General features: G+C 46.7%; 1 protein-coding gene and 1 non-coding gene across 3 annotated transcripts in view; both read left to right on the top strand.

The window, feature by feature from the left end:
* The window catches only part of STOX1 (storkhead box 1), a 66778-nt gene that overhangs the window by 15358 nt on the left and 34890 nt on the right, over positions 1 to 16530 (top strand). The window lies entirely within an intron of this gene.
* LOC114670161 (U6 spliceosomal RNA) lies at positions 3652 to 3758 on the top strand. The gene has a single exon (XR_003719649.1). It is a non-coding gene; the product is annotated as a U6 spliceosomal RNA (small nuclear RNA).

The raw sequence follows: 16530 nt of genomic DNA, 5'->3' as shown, positions 1-16530 counted from the left end.
TGACCTCGTGATCCACCTGCCTTGGCCTCCCAAAGTGCTGGGATTACAGATGTGAGCCACTGTGCCCGGCCGGCTCTATGCCATTTCTTTAGCAGTTCATTAAGGATTAAGAGGTCCCTTGTGAAATTCTTTCTAAACCAAATGAGCCTTTGACTCCCCGAGTCTAAAGCCATCAGCTGTGACTGTATTCATTTGATGGAAGGGAGGTGTAGGGTATGGCAACACATGGCTGACTGGTATTACATAATGGTAATTACTTATAAATTATATTTTTATATTTTAATGTTTTTGAAACAGAGTCTCACTCTGTCACCCATGCTGGAGTGCAGTGGTGCAGTCACAGCTCACTGCAACTCCCGGACTCAAGCCATCCTCCCACCTCAGCCTCCTGAATAGCTGGGACTGTAGGCCTGGGCCACCATACCAGTTATTTTTTTTTTTGTAGTGATGGGGTCTCACTGTGTTCCCCAGGCTGGTCCCGAACTCCTGGTCTCAGGCAATCCTCCCGTCTTGGCCTCCCAAAGTGCCGGGATTATAGCTGTGAGCCACTGTACCTGGCTGAGATTTTGGTGATTATGAATAGAACAATAATAACATTCATTAACAGGTCTGTGGACATGTTTTCATTTCTCTTGGGTGAATAACCAGGTGTGAATTGGAGGGCTGCTTTTCAAAATGATTGTACCACTTTGCAATCGTGCCATCAGTGTATGAGATTTCCAGTTCAGCATTTGATATCAGTATGTTATTATTATTATTATTATATATATTTTTTGAGATGGAATTTCTCTCTTGTTGCCCAGGCTGGAGTGCAATGGAGTGACCTCTGCTCATTACAACCTCTGCCTCCCAGGTTCAAGCGATTTTCCTACCTCAGCCTCCAAAGTAGTTGGGATTACAGGGCACCCATCATCACGCCCGGCTAATTTTTTGTATTTTTAGTAGAGACAGAGTTTCACCATGTTGGCCAAGCTGGTCTTGAACTCCTGACCTCAGATTATCCAGCCAACTCAGCCTCCCAAAGTGCTGGGATTACAGATGTGAGCCACTGTGCTGGGCCTGTTTTATTATTTTTGGCTGGACTAATAGTTGGATAGTGGTAGTTCACTGTGACTTTAATTTGTATTTCCCTAATGACTAGTAAGTTGAGCATCTTTTCATGTGTGCTTATTTGCTATGTCTGGATCTTTTTTTTTTTTTTTTTTTTTTTGAGATAGCGTGTCACCCTTTTCGCCCAGGCTGGAGTACAATGGCGTGATCTTAGCTCACTGCAACCTCTGCCTCCTGGGTTCAAGTGATCCTCCTGCCTCAGCCTCCTGAGTAGTTGGGATTACAGGTGCCTGCCACTACGCCCAGCAAATTTTTGTATTTTTAGGAGAGAGAGGATTTCACCATGTTGGCCAAGTTGGTCTTGAACTCCTGACTTCAGGTGATCCACTGGCCTCGGCCTCCCAAAGCGCTGGGTTTATAGGCATGAGCCACCATGCCTGGCCTGTATCTTCTTTAATAAGTGTCTGTCAAAATGTTTTGCCCATGAAAAAAGTTTTTTTTCTTATTAAATTGTAGGAATTCTTTATATATTTTAGATACAAGTCCTTTGTCAGATATGTGTTTTGCAAATGTTTTTTCCAAGACAATGGCTTGTCTTTTTATTTTTTAATATTTATTTATTTATTTATTTTTGAGACAGGGTCTCACTCTGTCACCCAGGCTGGAGTGCAGCGGTGCGATCTCGCTCTCAATCGATTCTCCTGCCTCAGCCTCCCAAGTAGCTGAGACTACAGGTACACACCACCATGCCCAGCTAATTTTTGTATTTTTTGTAGAGACAGGGTTTTGACATGTTGACCAGGCTGGTCTTGAACTCCTGACCTTAATTGATCCACCCTCCTCGGCCTCCCAGAGTGCTGGAATTATAGGTGTGAGCCACAGTGCCTGGCCAGCTTGTCTTTTTAATTTCTCACCAGTGTCTTTTGAAGAATAAATGTTTTAATTTTTTTCTCTTCAAAATGGAGTCTCGCTCTATCACTCGAGCTGAAGTGCAGTGGTGCGATCACGGCTCACTGCAGTCTTAACCTCCCAAGGCTCAGGTGATCCTCCTGCCTCAGCACCCCCAAGTAGCTGGGACTACAGGTGTGCACCACAACACCTGGCTATTTTTTTTTTTTTTTTTTGAGATGGAATCTTGCTCTGTTGCCCAGGCTGGAGTGCAGTGGTACGATCTCGGCTCACTGCAACCACCATCTCCTGGGTTCACGCCATTCTCCTGCCTCAGCCTCCTGAGTAACTAGGACTACAGGCGCCTGCCACCATGCCTGGCCAATTTTTTTGTATTTTTAGTAGAGACAGAGTTTCACTGTGTTAGGCCGGATGGTCTCAATCTCCTGACCTCGTGATCTGCCTGTCCCGGCCTCCCAAAGTGCTGGGATTACAGGCTTGAGCCACTGCACCCGACAACGCCTAGCTAATTTTTGTATTTTTATTTTTATCTTTTTTGAGACGGAGTTTGGCTCTTATTGCCCAGGCTGGAGTGCAATAGGGAGATCTTGGCTCAATGCAGTCTCCACCTCCCGGGTTCAAGCAATTCTCCTGTCTCAGCCTCCTGAGTATCTGGGATTACAGGCACATGCCACCACGCCCGGCTAATTTTTGTATTTTTAGTAGAGACGGGGCTTCACCATCTTGGCCAGGCTGGTCTTGAACTCTTAACCTCAGGTGATCCACCTGCCTGGCCTTCCAAAGTGCTGGAATTATAGGTGTGACCCACCGCACCCAGCCACAATTTTTGTATTTTTAGTAGAGATGGGATTTCGCCACATTGCCCAGGCTGGTCTCGAACTCCTGGGCTCAAGTGATCCTCCCACCTCCGCCTCCCAGAGTGCTGGGATTACAGGCGTGAGCCACTGCACCCACCTCTACTTTGAGATTTAACATTTAAATCTATGATGCATTTCATGTTAATTTTTGTATGTGGTACAAGTTATGAGATTGAGGTTTTTATTATTATTATTTGAGACAGAGTCTCACTCTGTCACCAAGGCTGGAGTGCAGTGGTGTGATCTCAGCTCACTGCAACCTCTGCCGCCTGGGTTCAAGCGATTCTCCTGCCTCAGCCTCCTGAATAGCTGGGAGTACAGGCATGTGCCACCACACCTGGCTAATTTTTTTTGTATTTCTAGTAGGGATGGGATTTCACCATGTTGGCCAGGCTGGTCTTGAACTCCTGACCTCAGTTGATCACCTGCCCCAGCCCCCCAAAGTGCTGTGATTACAGGCATGAGCTACCACACCTGGCCAGAGGTTGATTATTATTTTTTGCGTATGGATGTCCAATTATTCAGGAACTCCCTTGTTGAAAAGACTGTCCTTTCTCCATTGGATAACCCTGGCTTTTTGTCAAATAGCAATTGACCACATGTGTGTGTCTATTTCTAGACTGTTCTTTTTTCTTGATAGATACACCTATGCTTTTTCTAATACTATAGTGTTTTCATTACTGTAGCTGTATGGAAATCAGATAGTCTGAGTCCTTCAAGTTTGATTCTTTTTATTTGGTTATTATTGGTCCTTTGCTTTTTCCATGTGAACTTTAGAATCAACTTGTCTATTTCTAAAAAAAATTCTGCTTAGATTTTTATTAGGATTGTGTTAGTGCTTGCTTTGGCAGCACATATACTAAAATTCAAACGATACAGAGAAGGTTAGTGTGGCCCCTGTGCAAGGATGACATACAAATTCATGAAGGGTTCCAATTAAAAAGAAAAGGTAATTATATTAAATCTATAGATTAATTTAGGGAGAATTCACATCTTAACAATCAATATTGGGTCTCCTGAGCTATGGAGGCAGTATATGTCTATAGTAAATCTTTGCTTCTAATTCTGTTACAAATGTACATTTTGACCTTTGAGTTCCTGAGTCTTTGAATACCTTCTGTGAAACAAAAGGCCTTCCAGATACCAAGGAATAAGCAATGCAGGTGCTTGAAAAAGCCAGAAAATGGAAACCTCAGTAGACTCATTTAAATTCTCCAGAGGCACAGTGGCATGAGGATCAAAAAGGAGCAAATCCCTTGAGGAGAATTAGAACATCTGTATCAACTGAGGGGAAAAAATATTTTGAACAGCAACAAAAGATGACCCCAGTATAAGTTTAAAGAGCATAAGCAGACATATGTTGTTATGGTGGCTTGGGTTGTGGGGGAGTTTGTTTTGTTGGGTGGAGGGTGGATTTGGGGATTGGAAGGAAGGTTTTTTTTTTTTCTCTCGAGATCACTGTGTTGCCCAGGCTGGAGTGCGATCTCACCTTGCTGCAACCTCTGCCTCCCAGGTTCAAGCGATTCTCCTACCTCAGCCTCCCGAGTAGCTGGGATCACAGGCGTGCACCACCATGCCCAGCTAATTTTTGTATTTTTAGTAGAGACAGGATTTCACTATGTTGGCTGGGCTCGTCTCGAATTCCTGACCTTAAGTGGCCCACCTGCCTTGGCCTCCCAAAGTGCTGGGATTACAGGCGTGAGCCACTGCGCCCAACCGGAAGGTAGATGTTTTTTTTTGTTGTTTGTTTTTTTGAGACGGAGTTTCGCTCTTGTTGCCCAGGCTGGAGTGCAATAGCATGATCTCGGCTCACCACAATCCCCACCTCCCGGGTTTCAGCATTTCTCCTGCCTCAGCCTCCCGAGTAGCTGGGATTACAGGCACGTGCCACCACGCCTGGGTAATTTTGTATTTTTAGTAGAGACGGGGTTTCTCCATGTTGGTCAGGCTGGTCTCAAACTCCTGACCTCAGGTGATCCACCCACCTCGGCCTCTCAAAGTGCTGGGATTACAGGCATGAGCCACCGTGCCTGGCTGATAGAAGTCTTTTTAAATCTTCTCTTCTCCTGCCTCCATCTTGCCTGGAATAGATCAAGTCCTTTCCTTTAGTTGTTGATCAAGAACCATGCTGGGCCAGCCCTGACCTGGGTGCCAGGTGGGACATAGTGAGGGGCACTAGGTCCCGTTGCCCTGAGGACACACCTGGAAAACACATCTGTCATTTTCCTTCCCATGTCTCCTTCAGGGCAGAGGCATGGAGGCTGGCCCTTAGTCCCTGCTAATGGATCATAACTGGAAGATGCTAATTCCACCCAGACCTCAGCCAGGTCAGGCACAGCCCAGCTGTACTGCTGCCTGCCACCTAAGCCCAGTGGCCTGCAAGACCTTTGACCTTTCCACCCAGCTTTTGCATGGGCTTTCCATGCCACTGCTTGGAACTGCAATGCCACTGGTCAGGTTAGATATTTAAGAAGGGAGAGGAGGGCCTTCAGATATGAGATGGCAGGCAATTTGCTTAACCTTCCATGCCTCTGCTTCCGTATCTGTGAAACAGAGATGATAATACTACCAATTTCATAGTGTGGTTGCAAGGATTAAATGAAACAATGTATATAAAGCACTTAGGAGAGGGCCCAGCACACAGTGAGCTATTGGTGAATGTGAGCAGTTTGTTTTGTTTTTTGAGATGGTCTCACTCTGTCACCCAGGCGGGAGTATAGTGGCGTGATCATAGCTCACTGTAACCTCAAGTTCCTAGGCGCAAGTGATTCTTCTGACTCAGCCATCCAAGTAGCTGGGACTACATGCTCATGCTACCATGCCTGGCTAATTTTCTTCTTCTTCTTTTTTTTTTTTTTTTTTTGCCTGGATAATTTTTTTAAAATTTTCTTGTAGAGTTGAGTTCTTGCTATGTTTCCCAGGCTGGTCTCAAACTTCTGGGCCCAAGCAATCTGTTGCCTCGGGCTCCCGAACTGCTGGAATTACAGGCATGAGCCACTGCATCTGACATTAGCAGTTAATTATTACAGTGGAACTCACAGGGTGCCAAGCCAGACATGGGACCCACGTCTGGCATCTCAGGCTGTCCTCATTCTGTCACCCTGGAGCATATCCTTTAGCCATCTTGATTTCATGTGCTGAAAAATCACCATGGTATTAGACACAGGAACAACTTTCTTCTGAATTAGGACTACATTCTTGTAGCCCAGGCTTTGCTTTTTCAGGTTCAACCGGGCATTATTGGCCCTGTGTGTCCATGAGACCTGGATTCCAGTCCTAACTTCTCCCCTAACTGGCCAGCTCCTTCCTGTCTCTGGACTTCAGCTACAGTCTGTGGCGTGGATGTGTTCCATGCTGTGATGTACTGTTCTCAACGCATTGAATCACTGAATGATTCTCTTAGGCCAGTAATTCCTGAACTCTTCCTATTATTTAATGTGTAAATTACCATTTCCTAATAATATGTACAGAATGAAAATTATGCTTTGAAAAATGGACAATTGTGATTTCTGCACATCTGAGAGAGGGAGTTTCAGTCTCTGGGAGCTGTGAAAGGAGCCCTCAACCAGAGGAGGCTCATCTCTGGATCATGCTAGAGAGGACCAGGGAGCTCAGGGCACCTCCTGCCCGGCCTTGTGCACCTGGCCTCTCCCATCTGATTGGGCCCAGCGCTGGTACACAAAAAGCTAGTGAGGGCGGAAGCTTACGGGATGAGATATGTTACTCACATTCCTCTCCTGATTGTTCTTTCATCCCTGTTCTAGATTTTGATTTCTGTTGGAATACAGGTTGAAAAATTACCTGCAAGGAGGAGTTTTTGTGTTTGTTTGTTTGTTTATTTTTGATCACAGCATTTGTCTGAATTCTCTTCTCCTAAACTTTGCATTCATCTGACTCTTCACAACTCTTAAGAAAGACACAGCGTGCCCTTTAAATGGTAATTGTGGGTCATGTGAAATGGCCAGTACCTGGAAAGCAATAGCATTTGGGGATGGGGCTTTTCCGAAAGCCCACAGCTGTGTTCTTTGTTTTTGTTTTTGTTTTGAGATGGAGTCTCACTCTGTCACCCAGGCTGGAGTCCAGTGGTGCGAGCTCAGCTCACTACAACCTCCGCCTCCCGGGTTCAAGCGATTATCTTGCCTTAGCCTCCTGAGAAGCTGGGACTACAGGCCACCACGCCCGGCTAATTTTTTTGTATTTTTGGTAGAGATGGGGTTTCACCGTGTTAGCCAGGATGGTCTCAATATCCTGACCTCATGATCTGCCCACCTCGGCCTCCCAAAGTGCTGGGATTACAGACATGAGCCAGTGCACCTGGCATGTTTTTTGTTTTAAAACTGAAGCTTTTTTCTCTAGCCCTGCAGTTGGCCATAGTTAAATTTGCTGGTTGAAAGCCTTGGTAATAAAAAGAGCTCCCCTCCCTCCCACCTTAAACACTTTCCAACTTAAAGTGCTATAGAGCTTAGTGGTTACTTGATGTGCCTGCAGCACAAAGTGCATAAAACAGCTGAAGACATCCTTTTCAGAAGGAAGCCTGGTTATCAAACCAGAGCACTTTGCAAAGACAGCGCCTTCTACTTCCATTCACACAGTTTCATCCCACACAATGGATTAGGGCAATATTTCCCAAAGTGTGGCATGTATATGATTGTGGTGGTCATTGTGGTGGTGCACAAGTTGATTTAGATATACTTTTAAACATTTGGCCAGGCACAGTGGCTCATGCCTATAATCCCAGCACTGGGAGGCCAAGGCAGGTAGATTGCATGAGCTCAGGAGTTCAAGACTAGCCTGGGCAATGTGGTGAAATCCTGTCTCTACAAAAAATACAAAAATTAGCTGGGCATGGTGGTGGTCAGCTGTAGTCCCAGCTACTTGGGAGGCTGAGGTGGGAGGATTGCTTGAGCCCATGAGGTCAAGGCTGCAGTGAGCTGAGATCGAGCCATTGTGCTCCAGCCTGGGTGACAATGCGAGACCCTGTCTCAAGAAAAAAACAAAAATAACAAAACCAACAAAAAGCAAACACACAAAAAACAAGAGTGAGGCCAGGTCCGATGGCTCATGCTTGTAATTCCAACTCTTTGGGAAGCTGAGGTGGGAGGATCACTTGAGCCCAGGAGTTTGAGACCAGCCTGGGCAACATAGGGAAAGCCTGTCTCCACAAACAATAAATTAGCCAGGTGTGGTATGTACAACTTTGGTCCCAAAGACTCAGGAGGCTGAGGTGGGAGGATTTCTTGAGCCTGGGAGGTCAAGGTTCCAGTGAGCTATGATTGTGTCACTGCACTCCAACCTGGGCTGCAAAGTGAGACTATCTTAAAAAAAAAAAAAAGGAAAAAAGAGTGGAGAAAGGGAGACTCTAGGAAGTTGAATGTGCCAAGAGTAAACTTAATTGTGTTTTAATTCACTTTCTTATTTTTATTTATTTATTTTTTGAGACAGAATCTCACTCTGTCACCCAGGCTGGAGTACAGTGGTGTGATCTTGGCTCACTGTAAGCTCAGCCTCCCAGGTTCACACCATTCTCCTGCCTTAGCCTCCCGAGTAGCTGGGACTACAGGTGCCCGCCACTGCACCTGGCTAATTTTTGTTTTTGTCTTTTTTTGTACTTTTTAGTAGAGACGGGGTTTCACCCTGTTAGCTAGGATGGTCTCGATCTCCTGACCTCATGATCTGCCCACCTCGGCCTCCCAAAGTGCTAGGATTACAGGCATGGGCCACCACACCCGGCCTCACTTTCTAATATAATTATTGTCTGATTGTGGTAGTAAAAAAATCATTAAACTTATATTTAAGGTGATGGATACCCTAATTACCCTGATGTAGTCTTTATGCACTATATGAATGTATAAATGTACCAGATTACCACATGTGCCCCCCCCAAAATATGTACATCTATTTGCTGGGCGCAGTGGCTCACGCCTGTAATCCCAGCACTTTGGGAGGCTGAGGTGGGCGGATCATTTGAGGTCGGGAGTTTGAGACCAGCCTAGCCAACATGGTGAAATCCTGTCTCTATTAAAAATACAAAAGTTAGCTGGGCATGGTGGTGTGCACCTGTAATCCCAGTTACTTGGGAGGCTCAGGCAGAAGAATTGCTTGAACCCCGGAGGTGGAGGTTGTAGTGAACTGAGATTACACCACTATACTCCAGCCTAGGAAACAGAGCGAGACTCTGTCTTAAAAACAAACAGCCAGGCATGGTGGCTCATGCTTGTAATCACAGCACTTTGGGAGGCCCAGGCGGGTGGATCATCTGAGTTCGGGAGTTTGAGACCAGCCTGGCCAACATGGTGAAACCCCATTTCTACTAAAAATACAAAAATTAGCCAGGTGTGGTGGCAAGTACCTGTAATCCCAGCTACTTGGGAGGCTGAGGCAGCAGAATCGCTTGAACCTGGGAGGTGGAGGTTGCAGTGAGCCGAGATTGTGCCACTGCACTCCAGCCTGGGTGACAGAGTGAGACTCCCTCTCAAAAATAAATAAATATGTCATCTCACTGTCTTCTGAACTCCATTGTTTCTGATGAGAAGTTAGCTGTTAATCTTATTGTGATTCACCTGTATGTGTGTAAGCTTTTCTCTTACTGCTTTAAGATTTTTGTGTCGTTTTTTTTTTTCTTCTCCAAGACAGGGTCTCAATCTATCATCCAGGCTGTAGTGCAGTCTCACAATCATAGCTCACTGCAGCCTCAGCCCCTGGGCTCAAGAGATATTCCTGCCACAGCCTCCTGAGTAACTGGGACTACAGGCACATGCCACCATGCCTGGCTAATTTTTTTTTTTTTTTGAGACAGAGTCTCGCTCTGTCATCCAGAATCAGAATCAGCATTGATATGTGAGATGGTGGTGTCAGGTTCACATGCTTATTTTATTTGCATTGAAAGTGAAGTCAGACTTATTTATCTGCCTACTTGGCAGTTGTCTGAGTATATTTCTTACTACCTGTGTAACTGGGAAACACTTCTTTTTTTTTTTTTTTTTTTTTTTTGAGACAGAGTGCCACTCTTGTTGCCCAGGCTAGAGTTCAATGGTGCAATCTCGGCTCACCGCAACCTCCACCTCCTGGGTTCAAGCGATTCTCCTGCCTCAGCCTCCCGAGTAGCTGGGATTACAGGCACGCGCCACCATGCCCAGCTAATTTTTTGTATTTTTAGTAGAAGTGGGGTTTCACCATGTTAGCCAGGCTCATCTCAAACTCCTGACCTCAGGTGATCCGCCCACCTGAGCCTCCCAAAGTGCTGGGATTACTGGCATGAGCCACCGTGCCCGGCCGGTCATTTTGTTTTAAAGCGATCAGCAGGTGCTAGGACCCAGTCCGTTGGGTTCACCTTAAGCAGCACTTATTCAGCTATTGCCTGCAGAACTCACAAGGGCAGAATGAGATCAACCCCACTGTTTGTCTTTGCTCACCCTCCGAGGCTTCTGGTTTTAGTCAGTTGAACAAATCTCATTTACCATAAAGGTTTACCTTAGAAAACCTGGTGACTTTCTCAAGTTTCTGAATTAACCTGGCTCAAGACATATAGTTGGGCATATTATTAATTTGGTCAGACTTGGTCATGGCCTGCAAGGAAGAAATCTGTAGCAAATTCTGTCTTCTGTATAATTGGCCAGTGATGTGAAGCTGACCTGAATGGCAAGGCTTTTCAGGCTGAGTCAGGGTCATAAGTCATTTCATTCAATTAAAGTATAGAAAAAATTTCATACCACCTTTCTTACCTTTCTTTCTTTTTTTTTTTTTTTTTGTTTTTTTTTTTTGTTTTTTTGAGATGGAGTTTCACTTTTGTTGCCAGGCTGGAGTGCAATGGCGTGATCTCGGCTCACTGCAACCTCCGCCTCCCGGGTTCTCCTGCCTCAGCCTCCTGAGTATCTGGGATTACAGGCATGTGCCACCATGCCTGGCTAATTTTGTATTTTTAGTAGAGCTGGGATTTCTCCATGTTGGTCAGGGTGGTCTCGAACTCCTGACCTCAGGTGATCTCCTGCCTTAGCCTCCCAAAGTGCTGGGATCACAGGTGTGAGCCACCGCGCCCAGCCCTTTTCTTTTCTTTTTTTAATTTGAGAAAGAGTTTCACTCTTGCTGCCCAGGCTGGAGTGCTGTGGCACAATCTCAGCTCACTGCAACCTTCATCTCCCAGGTTCAAGTGATTCCCTTGTCTCATCCTCCCTAGTAGCTGAGATTATAGGCATGAGCCACCACGCTCGGCTAATTTCATATTTTTAATAGAGAAGGAGTTTCACCATGTTGGTCAGGCTAGTCTTGAACTCCTAACCTCAGGTGATCCACCCACCTTAGATTCCTAAAGTGCTGGGATTACAGGTATGAGCCACTGTGCCTAGCCTGTTTTTTGTTTTCTGAGACGTCTCTTTCTGTCACCCAGCCTGGAGTCCAGTGGTGCGATCGCGGCTCACTGCATGCAGCCTTGACCTCTCTGGGCTCAGGTGATTCTCCCGCCTCAGTCTCCTGAGTAGCTGGGACTACAGGTGCATGCCACCACACCTGGCTAGTTTTTGTTATTTTTAGTAGATATAGGGTTTCACCATGTTGTCCAGGCTGATCTTGAACTCCTGAACTCAAGGGATCTGCCCACCTTGGCTTCTTAAAGTGCTGGGGTTATAGGTGTGAGCCACTCCACCTGGCCCATGCCACCTTTCCAATGGCATAACTCACTGTAGGTATGCTGCCCACAGAGTGCATGTCTGGGGGCTACTTGATCTACCTGGGGTGTTTTCTCAAAGACTTGAACCGCCTCTAGGTATAAGCCAGTGTTTTTTACCAGAGATAAATTAATGCTTACCTTTCATATGCATGACCCCAGAGGGTCATGGCACCCCTGCTAACAAAGAGTTTACAATTGTTAGGGCTACCAAGTAAGACATTACCTTCTAGGCATGCACAGTAGATAAGGCTCCTAATGCCTAGGGAGGAGGATTGCTTGAGACCAGGAGTAGGAGACCAGCCTGGGCAACATAGCCAGACCATCTCTACAAAAAATGTTAAAATTAGCTAAGCATGGTGGTGCATGCCTTTGGTCCCAGGTACTCGAGGTGCAGCTACTTGGGATGCTGAGTTGAGAGGATTTCTTGAACATAGGAGTTTGAGGTTGCAGTGAGCTGTGATCACACCACTGCACTCCAGCCTGGGTGACAGAAAGAGACTCTGTTTCTTAAAAAAAAAAATTTTTTTTTTTTCAAGATAAGAGTCTTGCTCTGTCACCCAGGCTGGAGTGCAGTGGCACAATCTTGTGTCACTGCAACCTCTATCTCCTGGGTTCAAGCAATTCTCCTGCCTCAGCCTCCCGAGTAGCTGGGACTACAGGCATGCACCACCACACCCAGCTAATTTTTGTATTTTTTTTTTTTTTTTTTTTTTTTTTTTTTTTGAGACGGAGTCTCACGCTGTTGCCCAGGCTGGAGTGCAGTGGCGCGATCTCGGCTCACTGCAAGCTCCGCCTCCCGGGTTCCCGCCATTCTCCTGCCTCAGCCTCCTGAGTAGCTGGGACTACAGGCGCCCGCCACCGCGCCCGGCTAATTTTTTGTATTTTTAGTAGAGACGGGGTTTCACTGTGGTCTCGATCTCCTGACCTTGTGATCCGCCCGCCTCGGCCTCCCAAAGTGCTGGGATTACAGGCTTGAGCCACCGCGCCCGGCCTTTTTGTATTTTTAGTAGAGACAAGGTTTCGCCATGTTGGTCAGACTGGTCTTGAACTCCTAACCTCAGGTGATCCTCCTGCCTAGGCCTCCCAAAGTGCTGAGATTATAGGCATGAGCCATGGTGCCCGGCCAAAAAAATTTTTTAACTCTTAAAAGAAAGACTTGATTTTTTGAGACTGGGTCTCGCTGTGTCACCCAGGCTGGAGTGCAGTGGCATGATCTCAGTTCACTGCAGCCTCAACCTCCCCAGCTTAAGTGATCCTCCTGCCTCAGCCTCAAGTAGTTGGGACCTCAGGCGTATACCATCAAGCCAGGCTAATTTTTAAATTTTCTGTAGCGATGGGATCTCATTATATTACCCAGGCTGGTCTGGAGCTCCTAGGCTCAAGTGACCCACCTCAGCCTCCCAAAATGGCAGGATTATAGGCATAAGTCATTGCACCTGGCTAAAAAAAGGAAAAAACAAATCAAAAAAAGACTCTTAATATGTCCTCTCATCTCCCATCAGCTGATAAACTTGGGAACCCCTCCCAATTCAGCCCAAATAATTCAGGTCAGTTCTTGTTTTCAGAGGGACTGCCTGGAGGCAGTTTTAAGCAGTCCTGACCAATTCACCTGTCCTGCGACTTCTGGAGGTGTGCAAGTTGTTATGTGTGGATCATGTGTGAGCTGGGACCATCCCCTACTGTCTGTGACCAGAGCTGTCAGTCAGAAATGGTATACTCAGTAGTCAGTTTGAATTCAGAGTGCTCACTGCACCCAGAAGAGCAGTCAGGAAGAGGGCACAGGGTAGCAGGTTGGGAGAGCAGGGCAGAATGCTCTCCTCATGTTTTAGGACTTCCTCCTTAGTTCAGCTAAAGACGGGGGTCATGTGCTGGGATTACAGGTGTGAGCCACTGCACCTGGAACCAAAGCTGGTTTTTTGTTTTTGTTTTTGTTTTTGAGATGGAGTTTCACTCTTGTTGCCCAGGCTGGAGTGCAATGGCACAATCTCGGCTCACCGCAACCTCCACCTCCCAGGTTCAAGCAATTCTCCTGCCTCAGCCTCCCTGGTAGTTGGAATTATAGGCATATGCCACCACACCCAGCTAATTTTGTATTTTTAGTAGAGACGGGATTTCTCCATGTTGGTCAGGCTGGTCTCGAACTCCCAACCTCAGGTGATCCACCCGCCTCGGCCTCCCAAAGTGCTGGGATTACAGGCGTGAGCCACCGCGCCCAGCCCCAAACCTGTTTTTAAACTCTTCTTTTTTTCCACTCAAAGTTTTGCACAAACCCTAACAGTTAAATTCAGCATTTACAGGGATAAAATTGAAGCTACAGGGAGAAGCTATTTCCTCCCTGCTGGAGGAAATGCAAAAAGGGAGGCAGAATGCAGGCGACAGCATGGCGTATGAGAGCTCTCCTTCTCCTTCTCCCCATTTGGACCCTGGGAGAGAAGTGTCCAGGACAGTTTCTGCTGCTCACAGAGGTTTCTCTACATTCCTCAGCATCCATCTCCCACATGGGCAGGAGGGTGCTAGTACCTGACACCACTATCAACATTCAAATCTCTCCCCTACACTCCTGTTTCCCCATGTAGGGGACTAGTGCAGTGCCTCCTGAGACAGGAAGATCAGCTGGGGTAGGAAGAGAACTCAGGATTACAGGGGAACAGAAAAGTGTCTCCAAGACAGTAAGCCAGACACCCTTCTCCTTGCTGCAGCATGTCCCTACAGCCCTCATAGACCAGCTCTGGCTGTGGGAGCTCAAGAACCTCTCCCTCTCACTGCAAGAAGACAGCGACAGAAACTTCTCTCATCCCACCTAAAGCCCATCTCTAAGAATTTCCAGGTCCCTTCCCCTCCCACCTGGGGAGGACAGCAAAATCCAAAGGTGCCATTCTGGCAGCATTTTCTAAGCCTACCTCCTGATCCCTGGCTAACACGTTTTCCAGTCCTTTCAGTAGTAGGTCTGTGCTGGTTCCCATGGATATTGCTCCAATCCTCCTAACCAGCTACAGACCTCTTGTCGGTCTCTTCCAGTAAACCAGATGACAAATAGGACCCTATCATCTTTGCTGCCGTAACTGTTGGGCTTTTAATAGTCATCTTTATTAATTTTATTTTGAATGCACACATGATGTCTTCTGCATCAGAGGCATTTGTTATTTACAGAGTAAGATAAAATAAGTAAAGAATTATAACTGCATAGGCACTCCCTGCCCAGGGCTTACCCCAGGGTGGTATGATGAAAGCCAGATGGAAAAATCTCCAGCCCTAGTGGTCAGATACTCCATAGGTGAGGGACAGAGAAAAATGGAATTTCTTTGTTTACATGAAGGAGAAAGAGGCAACTGCTTCCCCCCTCTCCTAAAAGGAGGGAGGAAGCATCTTTGCTGCCCGGAGACAGAATCGAAGGATCCCGGGTTCTCCCTTTAACCTTCTGGAATATACATCTTTCCGGGAGCCAGGTCAGCTCTGGTGGCTCCAGTTTTTATGACCTAGGCATGTCTCCAAGGTCCTGGGCCTCATTTTCCCTTGAAATGTAAATACACGCTCAGAGTTAGGTAAATCTTTCTGGAGCCTCTCACTATACAGTTGTAAAATAACTTAGCTAAGGATCCCAAGTTTGCAGTGACACTTATCCTAAACCCAACTCTTAAAAGACAAAGATTCTGCTTCTCTTGCTACTGACTCTCCTTTGGGTCACATTAGAAGCAGGATGGGTGCAGAGTGGTGACGCAGCAGTCCATGCTGCTCCAGGCTCATGAGCATTGGCTTTGCCCGCTAAAGTGGAGCTGAGGCAGCGTGAACTGGGCTGCCAGGCTGGAGCCTGAGGTGGTGGTGGGAAGGGGAGGAGGTGGCCTGGGCATGAGGGTTGGTGAAGAGAACTTCAGGTGAGAAAGTCTGGTAGGAGCAGGAGAACTGGCTGTGGGGCACTTGGGAGAGGGAATGTTTCGTAAGTGGAGAACATCAGTCTCAGGTGCCTAAAAAGGAAGAAGAAGGGGCTAGAAAAGCAATGAGGTAGGAAGCAAGTGTATTTAAAAGAGATGTTGGAGCTCCTTTTCTAGACTGAAACCCAAGAGAGTCCGAGTTCTTGTCTAGAATGGGGTTAGGTGGTTGTGTCAGTGTGCAAGGCCCCTGGAAAAACCAGATAACCTGTGCAAATGGACCTCGCTTGTTCTGCCTGGTCACACTCTGAGAAAACCTCCAGGATGCCATGGGTCAATGGTGCAGTAATGGATGGCTTAGTGTGAAGAAGGTGGACGGCTCCTAGAAGCAGAAGTCGGGTTACCCTCCCATGTAGAGATCAGAGCTGCTGACCTACATCCTCAGTTGAGATTTCTTAAGGGTTGCAAACTTTACATTTGGTTTCTAAGGCAATGGCCTTGTGAACATCTGCTGCAGTCCTGCTGAGGAGCAGTCCCCTCCACCCAGATGTAACCTGAAACCTTCCTTCTTTGCTGAAGAAAAGGGAATTCCCAGTCCTAAAGTTGAACAGTTTGTTTCTTTAAAATTTCTAACAGCCTAGAAATGCTTCTTAGTAAAACTACATTTATGTGAATTGTATCCCTGAAGTGGCTTTTATCTTTTAAAAGTTAATATTTCAGAGGCCACAGAGTCTGTAATCAACTTGAAAGCAGCTGGATCAAGACCGGGCGCGGTGGCCACGCCTGTAATCCCAGCACTTTGGGAGGCCGAGGTGGGCAGATGACAAGGTCAGGAGATCAAGACCATCCTGGCTAACAAGGTGAAACCCTGTCTCTACTAAAAATACAAAAAATTAGCCGGGCGTGGTGGCAGGAGCCTGTAGACCCAGCTACTTGGAAGGCTGAGGCAGGAGAATGGCATGAACCGGGGAGGCGGGAGTTGCAGTGAGCCAAGATCGTGCCACTGCACTCCAGCCTGGAGGACAGAGCATGAGACTCTGTCTCCAAAAAAAACACAAAAAAACCAAAAAAAACCAGCTGGAGCATAGCAGACGGTCTGGGAGACCTGAAAGAGACCATTGATGCAGAAAATCAGTGATGCTTTCCTGATTGGGACACGAGCGGTTCAGAGATTGGGAGAGAGGGT

Source organism: Macaca mulatta, chromosome 9, assembly GCF_049350105.2.
Source record: "Macaca mulatta isolate MMU2019108-1 chromosome 9, T2T-MMU8v2.0, whole genome shotgun sequence".
Lineage (NCBI taxonomy): Eukaryota > Metazoa > Chordata > Mammalia > Primates > Cercopithecidae > Macaca > Macaca mulatta.
Note: the sequence above shows the minus strand (reverse complement) of the source record. Positions and strands in the feature narration are given on the sequence as shown.